Source organism: Paramormyrops kingsleyae, chromosome 25 (genome assembly GCF_048594095.1).
Source record: "Paramormyrops kingsleyae isolate MSU_618 chromosome 25, PKINGS_0.4, whole genome shotgun sequence".
NCBI lineage: Eukaryota > Metazoa > Chordata > Actinopteri > Osteoglossiformes > Mormyridae > Paramormyrops > Paramormyrops kingsleyae.
Genome location: NC_132821.1, coordinates 21,743,881 through 21,758,285, shown reverse-complemented (window position 1 = coordinate 21,758,285; position 14,405 = coordinate 21,743,881). Strand labels below are relative to the sequence as shown.

The 14,405-nt window shown below is 41.3% G+C and overlaps 1 protein-coding gene across 1 annotated transcript in view; it reads left to right on the top strand.

Moving 5' to 3' along the window:
• cep44 (centrosomal protein 44) overlaps positions 1-14,405 on the top strand; it is a 98,732-nt gene that overhangs the window by 1,187 nt on the left and 83,140 nt on the right. The window lies entirely within an intron of this gene.

Below are 14,405 nucleotides of genomic sequence, written 5' to 3'. Positions count from 1 at the left end.
CTGTTCGGACAGTAAAATGACAAGACAGACTTTCCCGTCGGTGTTCGTACGGTGCAGAGGCAGGACAGGATTCAACAAAAAATAATTCTTCATTTCGTCTCACCTCTTAGAAACCCATGAAACAATGTAAATAATTATTGTTACTTAAATTAGATTGACTGCTCTGAAAATGAGAGGAAAATTATACTTGGATAGATAGCGTACGTATTACTTATTTTATAAAATCATTTGTTGGATTGCCTAATAGTTCTGCAGCCAGTTTGTTTTGGCCGAAGGAAATTCCATTCTTATCTCCAAAAACGATATACAAACATTAATATGAATTGCAAACAAAATATTTTTGAAATCCTCATCTCCTCACAATTAATACAATTCCGAAATATTGTTTTTGTTTGGCCAATATACTGATCACATGATTCTCCGCTACCATTTGTGTTATATAATACATTTGGGAAATATGAAACTTTTTATAAAGTGATTCAAAACTAATTATGCTTTATGTGGAAATTTGTTTAAACAAGGTCGAAATGTTAAATTTAAAAATATTGATGTGTGTGTGTGTGTGGGGGGGGGGGGCAGTTATATTACTTTGCGCAATTAGGTCATTTTTAAAGTAAGCGTGCGTGTTCCCGCATACGTTGGAAGCCCCTGGCAGCCCTAAGCAAAATGGTGTGCAATATAAATATTGCTTCAGAGAAAAATGTCTGTGTGTTACTTTTTGTTCAAAATTAAATGTTTGCAAAGGCTTGTACGAGTAAAGTGGTGCTCAATGTATGGACCAGTACAAGGGCGTAACTTTGGCTGGAACATTGGAGGGGTTGAGGTCTCCACCCATTAGGGGAGAAAAATGATTATTCGGGGGGTTGTGGTGTTGATTTATTGGGGGGGGGGTACAACCCCCTCCCCCCCCCGTGATTTACGCCCATGGACCAGTAATTTCACTCTAAAGTCATGGCTGCTTTCCTGCATCGTCCCTGATCCACTTTTTATTTATATATGCCGATGTCGAGTCCCAATCTGGGCTAGTTTTCCCGAAAGGTATACCTTGCTAGAGTCATTTCTACACGTGGTCCCTGAACAATCCCTTAAGATATTGCTTAAGGGTGACCCTCTTAAGTGCGACCTTAATAGGTGCCGGGATACCTGATTGGTTGACATCAATGGCTCGAGAATCAGTTATTCCCCCATGCAGCAACTGTTTGAATGTGGCATGAGAGAAAATGGTGTTCTTTATAAATATAACTGCAGAAATGCTTAAAATACTGCATTAATCAGAACTGGGGAGAATCTAAAAATAAAATACAAAATTAACAAACTGAATCCTGAATTAACAAACTAAATCATAACCCGTAAATATGATTTTTCCCGAACCCGCCTAACCAGATGGTAGTATTACTATCTTATTTTTATTTGTTCTATAAAACACCTGCGTGCGCCAGTATGTGTGCATGTCATTGATATCGGGAGGAGCAATGGCCGAATAGCCGAAAGAAAAGTTCCGTTACTGTCTGAACATAAGATAATGTGCTATATATGTGTTTCAGTGTTGATTACTAGGGACTGTTCCAGGGTGCTTTTGGGGGGGAAAATATATTAGACGTATTTTTAAGTGAACCTGCAGTGTCGCCTTATCAGCCTCATTAACCAAAGTTTTGATCTACTGTCACTGTGGCACATTTATAGAGGTGTCTGCATTCCAGGGTCGTCTGAAATAATGGGAAATAACGCATCTTCCCAACAAATAAACAAACAAAACAAACAAACAAGCAAGCAAATAATCGACAGCGCGTTCCATATCTTTTATGAATCTGCGCGTTACTGAAGCCAATTCGCTGCGAATTCAGAGAGCAAGGACGAAACAAAGATTGTAATTATGTATGGGAGAAAGATCATTTTATGATATGGATTAGTTATTTTTTAGATAAGTGATGTTTAGTTGTAAAAATGTACCTTTGACGATGTTTGTCTTATTTTAAATGCTATCTTTTTCTTTATTTTTTGAAAATTGTTATTTTTTCTTACATCACATCCTTTCATGTCGTGTTGCGTGTCTGCCCATTGCGATGTCACGATATGCATCGCAACGCGAACATTCACACAACTGTTGAATGGTTAGAGTACATACTGATACAGCATTTCAGAGGCATGCGGCCGAACAGTGGGGGCCACTAGCGGTATGAGCTGACAACGGCGGTAAGAGACAACTAAGAGTAGCTCAATCATGTTTTCGGGACCACATCAAAACATTAAGGTACAGCTTAAGTTAGAACTTACCAACGACGTAGCGCGAAGAAGGCTTCGGGAAACGCACCCCTAAGCTTTAATAAATGTTTAAATATACATACACGTACTGTAGGCATCGCTGCATACTTCGGAGTAAGCCTCGCGATTTCGCAATATTCTTCCCTATGATGTTTCTACAAGTTCCTAATTAGATTTGTTGCACTAGTCAAGTTGCTACCTCGTCTCGAAAGGACGGCATTGCAAACATTGCAGGTAACTGTTGGGCTACTGTGCGTTTCCAGTATAAAGATTGTCCACACTGCTCACATGTCGATAGTTTGTAGTTGCAAGCCATGTGCCTCTGGCTCACTGTAGCGTATGACGACACCTTACCTCTGCACAGGGGTTGTAGGGAAGACTCGCTTCCTATGACTGTTGGTATTTAAATAGCCTTTTAAACAGCTGGATGCTTTACTGAACTGGTTCAGTTTAACTAAACAGCTCAAGGGTCTGGTGGCCAATGGCTTTCTCCCTGCGGCGCAAACCGCCCTTCTTGGGGTATGAACCGCCAGTTCGCAGTACGGGTCGGGTACGACTCGGTTCTTGGTGGCGGTAGGAAATAGCCACTAGAACATCATGCTACTTGTGAATCTGCAGATAAATCTGTAGATCTCTGCGGGGGGTGGCGGTCTAACAGCTCTCTCCTGTGGCAGAGCTGGGGGCTCACCCGGCCCAAGTAAGCACTGTCGATGCTAAACGGCAATCTGAACAAATGCCCGTCTCTTATGCAGGATCAGACGCTCCAAGATGGCAGCGTATAGTACTGATAAAAAATGCTTAATTTCTATTGACGTGTACTAGACTTAACCATGGATATGGGTAACGAATCGGAAGTTGAATAAGGCCGTGGCGTCGCCGAGAGACTGTGGTTGCGTCTTTATCCTTCAGAGTTGCGAGAAAAAATCTTCTCGTGTCAAGGGAGAGCTTTTTATTAGAATGTACTGTTTTAAAATCAAGCCTGATGTATTAATTTCACCAGTCAGATTTCTATTTTATTGTTCTGACTGTTTCTATGTCATTGTTCTGACTGCAGATTTTAAATGTTGATTATTAATTATATAAAATTATTACTATGCTATTAATCAGGCTATGAAAAATGAATGGAATTTGCACAAGTCTTACGCACACCGCATATACTGTACATCAAATGAAGTATTGAAAACTTAAATGTAATATCTTCTTATAACCACCAGAGGGCACCATTGAATCCTTAAATCTATATGTATTACGCTATTTCACCCTTCAAGTGCAAATGATTAGTTAATAAGAAAAAAACTGAGTAGAAAAAAACTTACGATTGACATTCGTAGCATATAGTCCCGATGGCTTTGTTGAATGTGTGGAGCTTGCATGTTCTTCCCGTATCCACGGAGACTTTCTCCAAGTGAATGTGCTTTTTAAAAAAAAAAAAATCCAAAGCCCAGAGACATGTACACAGTGGCGCAGATAGGATTTTTGAATTGGGGGGGACCAAGGATATTTTTTTCCTTATGCAAAGACGGCAGATGCTGTTTTTTTGTCCTGTAAGTGGGGGGGCCGGATCGAGGTCACTCTGAATCTGAAGGGGACCCATCCTATCCGTCCCTGGTGCTGAGTGCGCGCCTGCATGTACATAGTTTTTGTGGTCGGATATCTCTGCAGCTGTGTGATGTACTGGAATGAAATTAAAATTCTGTGGTCGTATATTTATGAAATTTCTGCATCCTTTGATCAGAGTGTACGTATTTTCCTGGATTTTCTCACTCGGCTTTTGAGGTATACAGGATTGATGTTCTGTCACTTGTTTGCCTGCAGTGATGTCACCCCTGATCTAATTAGGATACAGGTCAGCTGACATTTCCAGCTGCGAATTTTCCTATTTTCCTGTGAGGCTTCTTTCTTCCTGCTTCCTTGGCAGCAAATAATCGATGTGCCCGGGTTCTGCGTAAATTCTGCATCTTTCGGGTTTTTCACGCGGTGCCTTAATTGCTTGATGTCAGCTTTTCGTCACTTTTTTCCCCCAGAAATATTACATCTGTATCCCGGAAAAAAAAAAGTTAAAAACACCAGATGACACTGTAAGGCTTTCAGGATTGGCTGGATAAAACGTTCACCGTGCCTCTTGACCTCCCGTTTCTGATGGATGTTTTTATTAGGGCTCAGTTGTACTTCAGGGTCTCTCTCCTTAGAAGGATTCGGAGATCCATGCAAGTGCTGGTCCAGGAAGGAAAACAGTCGTCATTGTGTTTAACGATACAAAGAACCAAAACAGTCAGATCATTCGAGGCGAAAGCAGCCCGGTCATTTATTACACGCGGGGGAGCCTCTCCTGTCTTACCCCTGAGTGAAATAAATTACCTAAATTGCTCCAATGAAATATCCCGCTGTACAAATGGGGTTTTAAACTAGGCATATATGCAAGTATTTTTAAGTATATAGAGTAATGTTCAGTGCAAAGGGAGAGCAGATCTCAGGCTTTCAAAAAGCTTTGGGATATAAACCCGCAGAACGTCGTGGATTTTTTTAGTCTGAATTCGATGCTTTTCTGAGTTTAAATGGATGTTTAATTTACAAGTTTGTGTACCCTGGGTGTTTAACGCGATAAATATTTATAATACTTGGCCATGAATTTATCCGTGTATAGATAAGCAAGGCATGATAAGCCCTCTGGATTTCAGATAAGATTAGCGCACAGCATGATTTTCACTGCTGAGTATTACACGTGTAATGTATCCCAAACAACTCGATAATCAGAAAAGATTGCTCCCTTTGGTTACTATGGCAACAGCCAATACAGTTGTAGAATCCATCCGTCATACTTATAACTCATGCCAGTCGCTGTAATTTACAAATACCGCTGAATCGATTAACGCTGAACCCGAGCTGAGTCAGTGATAAGGCTGCATATTTAAAAGAGCTTTTGAAAAACATGAGCTCTGTGTCCTGAATGAGTGCGTTGATATGCGGCTGATTTTGTCAGGACTGACACCTGTTGCGTGAGTAGTGTAGCGTATAGATGAAGCGACGTAAAAAAAAAAAAAAAACAGGTATCAATGAACCCCCCCAGCTTCTCCTGTGCAGTGGGCACGCCGGCACCTACAATTTTATATATATATTTAAAAATCTTAAAAAAAGCTTCGTTGTGGCAGAGCCCCCTCCACGTAGTTTGAGCGACGGAGGCGGAGGGGCTGCTGCCTGCGCTCACGTGAAATGCGGTGTAATGTTAGAACCTGCCGCTGATGGCTGCCTGAGGTTTACGCGCCGAATCCGCTCTCCCCGCCGATCTCTGGGGCCTTCCTTTACACGCAGCACTGCCCGGCGTATTTCCCCTTGTTAATTCAGCCGCAGCTCCACCATACATCTCCATAGCAGCCCTGCGTGTCTCATGATGTCCGCCCGCTCTCGTTTTATTGGAGGAATGTAGCACGTGCAGTTTGTTCACCTGTATTTGAGGGCACATTAATTAGCTCGAGCCATTCTGTTGTCAAATAAAGCATACTAAGCCTGCAATTCTGACGCCTGTGGCATATTTATTTGGAGAGAAAAAACTAGTAGGCTATACAAACATCTTACAGACGGTGTAAGAATGCAGGAGTTTAAAAATACAAAACTGGAGAAATAAATGACTCATTTTTTTTCAGTCAGCCAAGCTTGGATCAGAGCACGCGTGTATGTAGACGCGGATATCCCCATTGGAAACCATACAGAATCACTCCCTGTCGTGTTGTCTTTCCATCTCGACAGGTCCTTGCTGAGCTCGTTCTGTTAACGTCCTGTGATTGGCTACTGTTCTGCTCAGGAGGCAGGGCTAGAAACTGTAGACAATGGCAGCGCCGGTGCGTGATTGAGGATGCCAGGCCGTTCCTAGACCCTGCTTGGTGGGAGTTGCATTTAAAGCACTGTTAATCTATGCTTAAAAGCATGTCCTCCCGTTGAGATGAACGTTCAAAACCCGGGAAAATGACACTTACATCTCACTTAAATCTAAATGTGTGTGTGCGTGTGTGTGTCGGGGGGTGGTGGGGGGTTCTTGGCTGGTCCTGAAGTTCTGCCAGTTCTCACAGCGCTGGAATCTTTAAACACTGGTCACGTGACATCTGGCGCTTGGAATAGTGTTATACATGCTATGTAGGGGGTGGCTGGTGTGGGGTGAACAGAGCAGGCGGGATCTCCGAGCCCTTTATGGTTGCATCTCGTTTACAAATGCGCTTTTCGCCATGCACAAATGGGAGCTCTCCTCCAGCGCCGCATGCCCCCATGTCCTCCGGCGGTCAGCAGATCCGACAGCTGGCAGCGGCCCTCTCTTGGAGAAGGTGTTAGCCAACTGGTAGCTAAACGGTTTGCTAGCCGACATGAGGTGCCATGGACATGATCAGACCCCCCCGCCAACTGTAGGCTGATTGTGTAGCGCAGGACATACCTCCTGTGACCTGATTTCCCTGTGTATCTCTTACCATAACAGCGAGAAGGTCAACCCGCAGCGCCCATAACCACAAACTCCGCGGGTCGCTTTTTTAGAAACACAATCTGCATTTATTTCCAGTTTCTTTGGGGCACTGGATAAATGGATGTGTGGAACCTGAACACATTAGGGCATGGATTTTTTAAATACCATTTCCAGTCACCGATTCGGCCTAAGAATTGTCCGTTTTAACCGGTTTCGCTAGAAAATATGAATTGCAATCAAATCTTCAGTTTGTTTGCTCCTTTGTAGCAGTAAATAATATAATCGCTTTGTACGTTTAAAAAGCTGTATTTTATTACGTGCGATCAAAACCATTCCTAATCAAACCGATAAATAAAAATTACTCTTGCAACTCCTGTATATAGCCTAGATTTGCGCTATTTTCGACAGTCTGCTAGTTGGCTACAAATATTATTTATGCCTGCTCGGAAATAAAACTTATAGTTTATTTTAAGCTTATTTTTTCACTTGATATTTTAAGTTAACGCAAATAAGCAATACTGTCCGGAGAACCGTAATGTATTTCAAAAAATATATAGGCCTAGGCCTACTGAATAATCTTTTTTTAGTTTTTGATAATACCTACGTACTCCTGAAAGTAAACATACCTGTATAATATGTAAATATGTCATGTTAACGTTGCCAAATGATTCAGTTTATTATTACATTTTATATTAGGTTATAATTGAAATTAGTTTAATATTACATTTAAAATTACACACACTTTAATTTCATATTTATTTTTTAAGCCCCGAGGAACGTCAACAAATGTAAGGCGTGCATTAATATTAAGAATTATAATATTTTGCATTTAAATCCTGTACCCGTTAATACGACTGTATGATTCAATACGATAACGGTTACGAAGTGTAGGATAGACTCAACGTTTTTAATTATAATAATAGGTCTAAATTCTGAATAAAAACCTCTGACTTCATGGAGTTACTTTGTGAATATACCGATTCCGCGAAAAAGTTATATGAACAAATTATTCATGCGTGTTTTGACAATCGGTGTTTGATATGATATTCACCTAAATTCACCTAACCTAAGCTGCAAAATGTACATCCCACGCTTAGGATGTACGAATTTGTATCCCTCGCGCGGGGGTTATCCTGTTTCTCGGAAAGTCTCATCATTACGCGATAAACGGACGGATAATGCTTACGGATTAGTAAAAGGCTGTTTCTGTAATAATTCTTCCTGAGGATGACGTCGTCAGATTTTGCGCAGTAGGCCCGTTATAAGCTCGTCGGCAGCTGGAAAACGGGAAAAATAAAAATATGATTGTTTAAAGTAGTTAACCCAAGTGCGGAAAAAAGGTAAAAAAAAATTAAATGGATTTGAATGGCCTATTTATTGGCTACCCCCTCCGATATGTATTTACAAATGACAGAAACCGGTGAATTTAGGAAAGAGTTGCATGCTGGGATATGGCTGCAATGTTTATATCTGAGATAGGCCTGGTCATTCACACAACTTTCAGAGTAGCTCTCCTAAACCAAACCACTTGTACATATTCTTAAGGGCTCTGCTGTAATCTTCTCAGCCGAGTGCTGTTTAAACCCCGTCAGATCAATCTCCAGGTTAACCTGGGTAGGTTTCTGAAGCTGTAGATTGCATAGTATTCCAAATCAGTTTTATTTTATAGATCCAGGGATTACTGTGCTAAGGTAGGGCTGTTGTAAGAGGCAGGGTCAGTTGTGGCCCTTTTTGAGGAAGAGATACTTTGGTTTGGTTTGGGGACTAGATTCCAGCTGGAAGCCATGTTCTCCACCACTTGGTGTGAAAATGGGATGTTATAGGTGTTAAGGTCTATCAGGCTGTACTTTTACTTTCGAAGCTTTTTGTGTAGGTGACCCTGATCAAGCGTCACAGGCATCAGAGGATCCCCTCCCCAGGGCCTGAAACCGTCATAGAGTGATGCAGCAAGGTCTCAGTAAAATCAGCATGGGTTCCGGAATAAACACTGATCCACTGGCTCCTTTTGTAGCAGAAAAGCATCGACAGTGAGAGTCGAGAGATGTTCCTGTACCCCTTAGTCGTGAAAATTATATGCTTACATAAAATGTAAAGTTTTTATTATCAAAGACAACGCCACGCTGGGGAGGGTCTGGCAGATGTCTGTCCTATTTGTCTGAATATTAGGTGCAGGAGTGAGTGCCTAATTAGCAGCTTTTTTTTGCATCAAGCTGGACAGTATCTGCTAATGAGCAATTGTGGTGGATCCAGATCCAGGTTCTCAAAGTCCGGAGCACGACCGAACCGCAAGTTAACCTGGACTTGGCTGATAATGGCCCTTATGAATATGTGTAATGTCAAAAAGCTAAATGAGGTTTGAAGTACAAGAGGACAATGTACAACCACCAAATAACAACCACACAAAGCTCATCATAACCCCCCCCCCCCCCCCCATGCAATAAGTCGCAGCAATCAGCGAATGTCAAACCAGTCTTTGCATTAAGTTCCCAATTTTGTTATATATTGATATCTATATCAGAGGTTCTTGTTAACTCCTTAAAGTTCATGAAATGACGTTTCGTTATTGAAAACTGTTCCAGACCTCTGACTTTGGACAAACATCTGATGTGGACCTTTGATCCGAAAGTTTGAGCACGCCCTGCCCTGGACATTCGCGCTGGAGAGGGCCAGAATCTCGGTGTGGCTGCTCGAGAGGTGCCATAGCCAAGCCAAAAAAGAGGGAGGGGTAGAAGCGGACACGTGTGTAGCCTGAACCCGGGGACCCCGCGTGCGACTGACCGTATGCGGCGGCGTGACGGAGGCGGGCCCCCGCTTTGCACTGCCCCCCCTCCCTGAATGCCGATCCCATTGTGTCATGGAGAAAAGGCCGAGCAGCGGATTGAGCCATGCTTGTCACTCGTACGCTGGGTATTTTCTGCAAATGTCTGTCTTAAGCGCCCCCCCCCCCTCCAAAACACAGAAACCGCACAGTGGTTCTCTGCCATTTCCCCTATAGCAATATATCTGGATTTTTTTTCCCCTCTGACTTGCACATCTGCTTCTATTAAGGATATCTCTAAGAAGGGGGTGGTGGGGGTCGCCTTGTCTTCCATGCGTCCCAAGTTCAGTGCTTTTACAGTTCAGAGTCTTAAAAGGCCCTTAATTTATGTATCTAGGTTTTATGCTCACTGACTGGCTTGCTGTGCCGCCGGACCGGCCAGGAGATGTTCAGCCACTGGGTGAGGAATTGGAGGGATTGGGAATGAGGGAGGGGGTTGTGGGGGGGCTTTAATGACCGCTTTGAGGTAGAGCCCAATAATCCACCTGGAACCTTCTTTCGGGACATGAAGATGGTGTCAGGCCTGGAGAACTGGGCCCAGTGGCCCCCAGTGCTGACGGACTGAGCTAATAGGATTCGTGGGGACAGTCGGTGCGGAGACAGGGACACTGACTCGGACCTACAGGACGCCGACACGACCCAAAAGGCTGCACGGGCAAACCAAGACATCCAGACAGGGCCTGTGGCCTGAGCACAGAGCCAGACCACGCTGTCCATGACTGATTTAAAAATAATAGCATTTTTTAACACCAAATGACAGTGAGTGGAATTTACAAAATGCAAAACATTGTCAGGAGGCCAATGTCGTGATACACAAAAACATAATGTAAGGCATTTCAGTTTAACTCCATGAAATAATTATGAACTGATATCTTTTTAAGTAATTTTTATTGCCCGCATGTAGGCCTGAATACTGGACGCAGTCCTAATTATAGCTAATTGCAGGGAAGGTTCATAGCCACCAACACGGCCCAGCGAATGAACTGGAAATAAAACGCATGAGGATTATATGCATTTTCGTTAAAAGTATATAGGCCTATTTATGTCTTTGGACTGTACTCAGGCATATAACATTTGAAACACAACGCTTAAAAACACAACGTGTAGAAGTCATAGACCCAAGTGGCGTCAAGGACAACGTGCCCAAAGAGGCGGACCGGATGGTGCGCTGTGCTACTGACCCTAGATTTAAATTTATTGTATTTCGGAGATTATTTAGCGACGCCGAAGATCTTTCTGAGGTTCCCGCTCAAAAGTCTATTTAGGTATGGAAAAAATAGACCGCCTTACGACGCTTAGAAGACGATTGTTCCCAATGACTTTCTGTAAATGACTTTATGTTCCCAGTGTTTTTGTAATGTTTTGTAATTGATGAACGAAAGAAAAAAAATCGGACAGTCTGTTGACATGGATTATCATTATATATCTTTACCTTTCATGTAACTTTCGGCTATTAAAATGTGGTCGACTTTGACACCTCTTCTTCTCTCCATAAATTGTACGTGCTAAAAAGGTAACCGCGAAAAATACCACTTTGCCACAGTAAATAAATCTTAGATACTTTCACAGAACGATCACATCGCGTTCTATTTCCAGAATCCGTGGAACAGGTATGCACCCCCCTACAATTCTTTCGAATCAGACTTTTTCTATTTGCTTAGAAATCCATTAAAACTCGATGGGTTCAAAAACCGTTATTCTTTTTGTAAATTAGAATCGCTTTATTAATTGCTAAACAATCTCCTTATACATTTAACGTAATAAACGACGCCTATCTAAAATTAAAATGGCGCTTTATTTCTATTGCTCAGGCCCATTAATTTGGAAGATTTCGCTTGAATCGAATGAAGGAAATAAATACAATCACTAATGAGGATGTCTTTAGGACAATTCTCGTTTCCGCTGCGTTGATAGCATGTCGGTTGGTTTAGTGAAATATCATATAGGCCTGTCCGATATGACAAGACGTCACTATGCACTTGAGTAGCATTATCCGAACTGTATAGTGTAACATCCACTTTGTGTGTATTTATGGGCATATATATATATATATATATATACACGCACACGTTTCACGCTACATATGTAAATATGTGTGTGTGTGTGTGTGTGTGTGTGTGTGTGTGTGTGTGTGTGTGTGTGTGTGTGTGTAATACACACGTGAAGCCTACAAGGGTACGGGTAAAGGCGGTTTTGGCCTTTGGAACAACTTCTCTGTATCCAAAAGCCCACAGTTGTAGACTATCTTAATGAGAAACGCCGGTTTACCTATAATGACGGTCGATAATCCCCGATATGTCCTCTGGAAATACTCAAATGGAGATATGTCCCCAAGATTGATATAATGGCCTTTTCCAAATTGTGGAGTGACATTTTGAACTTATTTTCGTGATTAATGTCTGCTCTAAAAGTAATTTAAGCTGCCGTAATTTTTGTTTTGTTGTATATTAACCATTCTTAAAAACGCTTGGCGTTTTCGCACTTAAGCCTTTTGTAGCCTTTGTTTTTAATCCATACGCTACTGTGCAGCTTAACTACAATCAGCACTAAAAGCCTACCTAGCGTGTGTAGCTTGCGTTACTTACAGCCAGAAGGTTTGACCCGTCAGTAAATTATAGTGATACAAAGGACTCCGAGTCGCAGTACAGAGCAGCCGTAGATATGATAGGTCTTCTGCCGGCGTTATTTAAACATGTTATGTTGTGAATGAGATTTCACGTGAGGATCATGTACATGGGCCTAAATACTAATTTCAAATTAATACCTTTAAAGGAAACACGGGCCTACGCGGACGTCGCAATCTGCTTCTTTATCTAATTTACAGAACGTTATTTCAAATTCCACGGTTCCTTTACCTTTTTCTTTTTATCTAAATACACCGATAACTCCTATTTATTTCTTTTCATTATTTCCGTGTAATTCCTCCACACAACCCCATATGAAACAAATCGACTATATAACAGCAGAATTATATTCTATGTTATTGATAGATATAAATACATTCAATTCAATTTATTTTTATATAGCGCCTTTCCCAACAGAGTCGCTCCAAGGCGACAAAATTTTAGGAATAATGGGTAAATATTGTATCTTAAAATTCATCCTTTAAAAAACAAAATTAGCTAATGGTTTAATTAATTCATTAATCTATGCAGTCGCGCATGTTAATTAATATATGCAAAAGAATTAACGTGTCACTTACGAATAATGTTATATATTTGTGCAAAAAACAAGACTACAAAAATGTTAATTAATCTATATGTTTAATTTTTTCGTGTTGGCATAGCAACAAGTTATCGCCAGTCAAATTATTTTGCTAAATCCAATAGTCCCTATATCCGACCGACTGATATTATTTAAGGGATTCTCTATTTTGTGACATCTAGACGGTAAAAATACGCGTTAAATATGTTACTTCAAATAAGGTAAACAGTATTATTTAAACGCATTGCATGTCATTTCCATCTATCGAGTTCTCCGTTACACTTCAATAAATGGCGTAAAATGACTATAGAATTCTTGAGAAGGTCATTCAGTGTCAATCCAGAACGTTTAGTTAAAAAAACATAACTATTAGACCTAATAGACTCTAACGCTGTATCCATCTCTAATTACCTGAACCACACCAATCAGTGATGTATACGTTTATGTTAAGTATAGTAAAGTGGAACGAGGTTTGTGAGAATTATTGGAGTGCTGTTTTATTCATCTGCGATTTCTACTTCAGATAAAGATCCCCCTTTTATACATTCCGTGTCGTTTTTTCGTTAGCGCGACAATAACTGTATATACTGGTGCCACATACAATACAAATATTTCAGGGTAAATGCATCTAAAAGCCACGTGCAGAGTGTTGCGTTTAGGTAGCCTATTTCTTTTAGGATCTTTTGAACCTTTTCATTAAGACACAACAGGCAGGCTGGCCGACTGGGCTTAAAATCAGCCAGAGATGCCGTTATAATCGACCGGTCTCCTTAGTCAACAAACCGCAGAGGTGACCTGAGATTCTGCGTCCGGTCTGCGAGCGCGACGGACCTTTTGCTTTAAGCTGGGCTTTGGTTTTATGATAACGAGCTGAAAGTATCGTATCTGTGTCTTTTGGCTAAGATAAACAAAATCGCATTTCTGCGGTCAAGCGGTTTTTGTTCTAATGCCCTTCAGCCTCTCCCCATCTGAAATAAAAAAAATAAAGTACATCCCTGTTTGCTGTTTTTTTCGTTAAACGCACAATCTCTGCTCTGTTCCCAGAATTCAAACAATGTACATGACACGTGCTTTTCTTTTAATCCGCCCACTTCGTACTCAAAATAATAAGGCTGCCGCCTACTTAAGTTCAATAGTTAATTTGATGCCTTTGAAAAAGAAGGATGAGGTCGAAATGCGGGTATTTATTGATGTGTTTTTCGCCCGCTGCCTTAAACTGGATTTATGCTCCCGTTTAAAGGTTTTAAATGTTTATCGCCGGCCAAACAGAGTAGTCGCCTCCTGCTTTTTTTTAATAAATGGAGTGTTACCGGAGTCCCACGAAATGACACGCACGCTTTTTCCACTTGGGAGGTCCGCTTAGTACCGACCAAGCTAGCGGATCCGAAAGCTGAAGACCCCACCACCACCACCTTTATCACTCCCTGTGCTAATTTAATTAAATTATTTTTCGTTAATATATTTGCATACATATATGCTTGTGGTTTGCCTGTGCGCTTCATTCTGTGGAACCTGTTAATATATTTTAATATTTACGTTTTCTGTTAGGTAGGAAATGTAGTTTTCCGTAGTTTCCTGTGAATGCATTCAATTTTCTCAGATGCATAACGTTGGCCTTTCCCGACAGCAACCTCTTTGAATGGTTATAGATACTGATAGCAAGGCTTTATATTA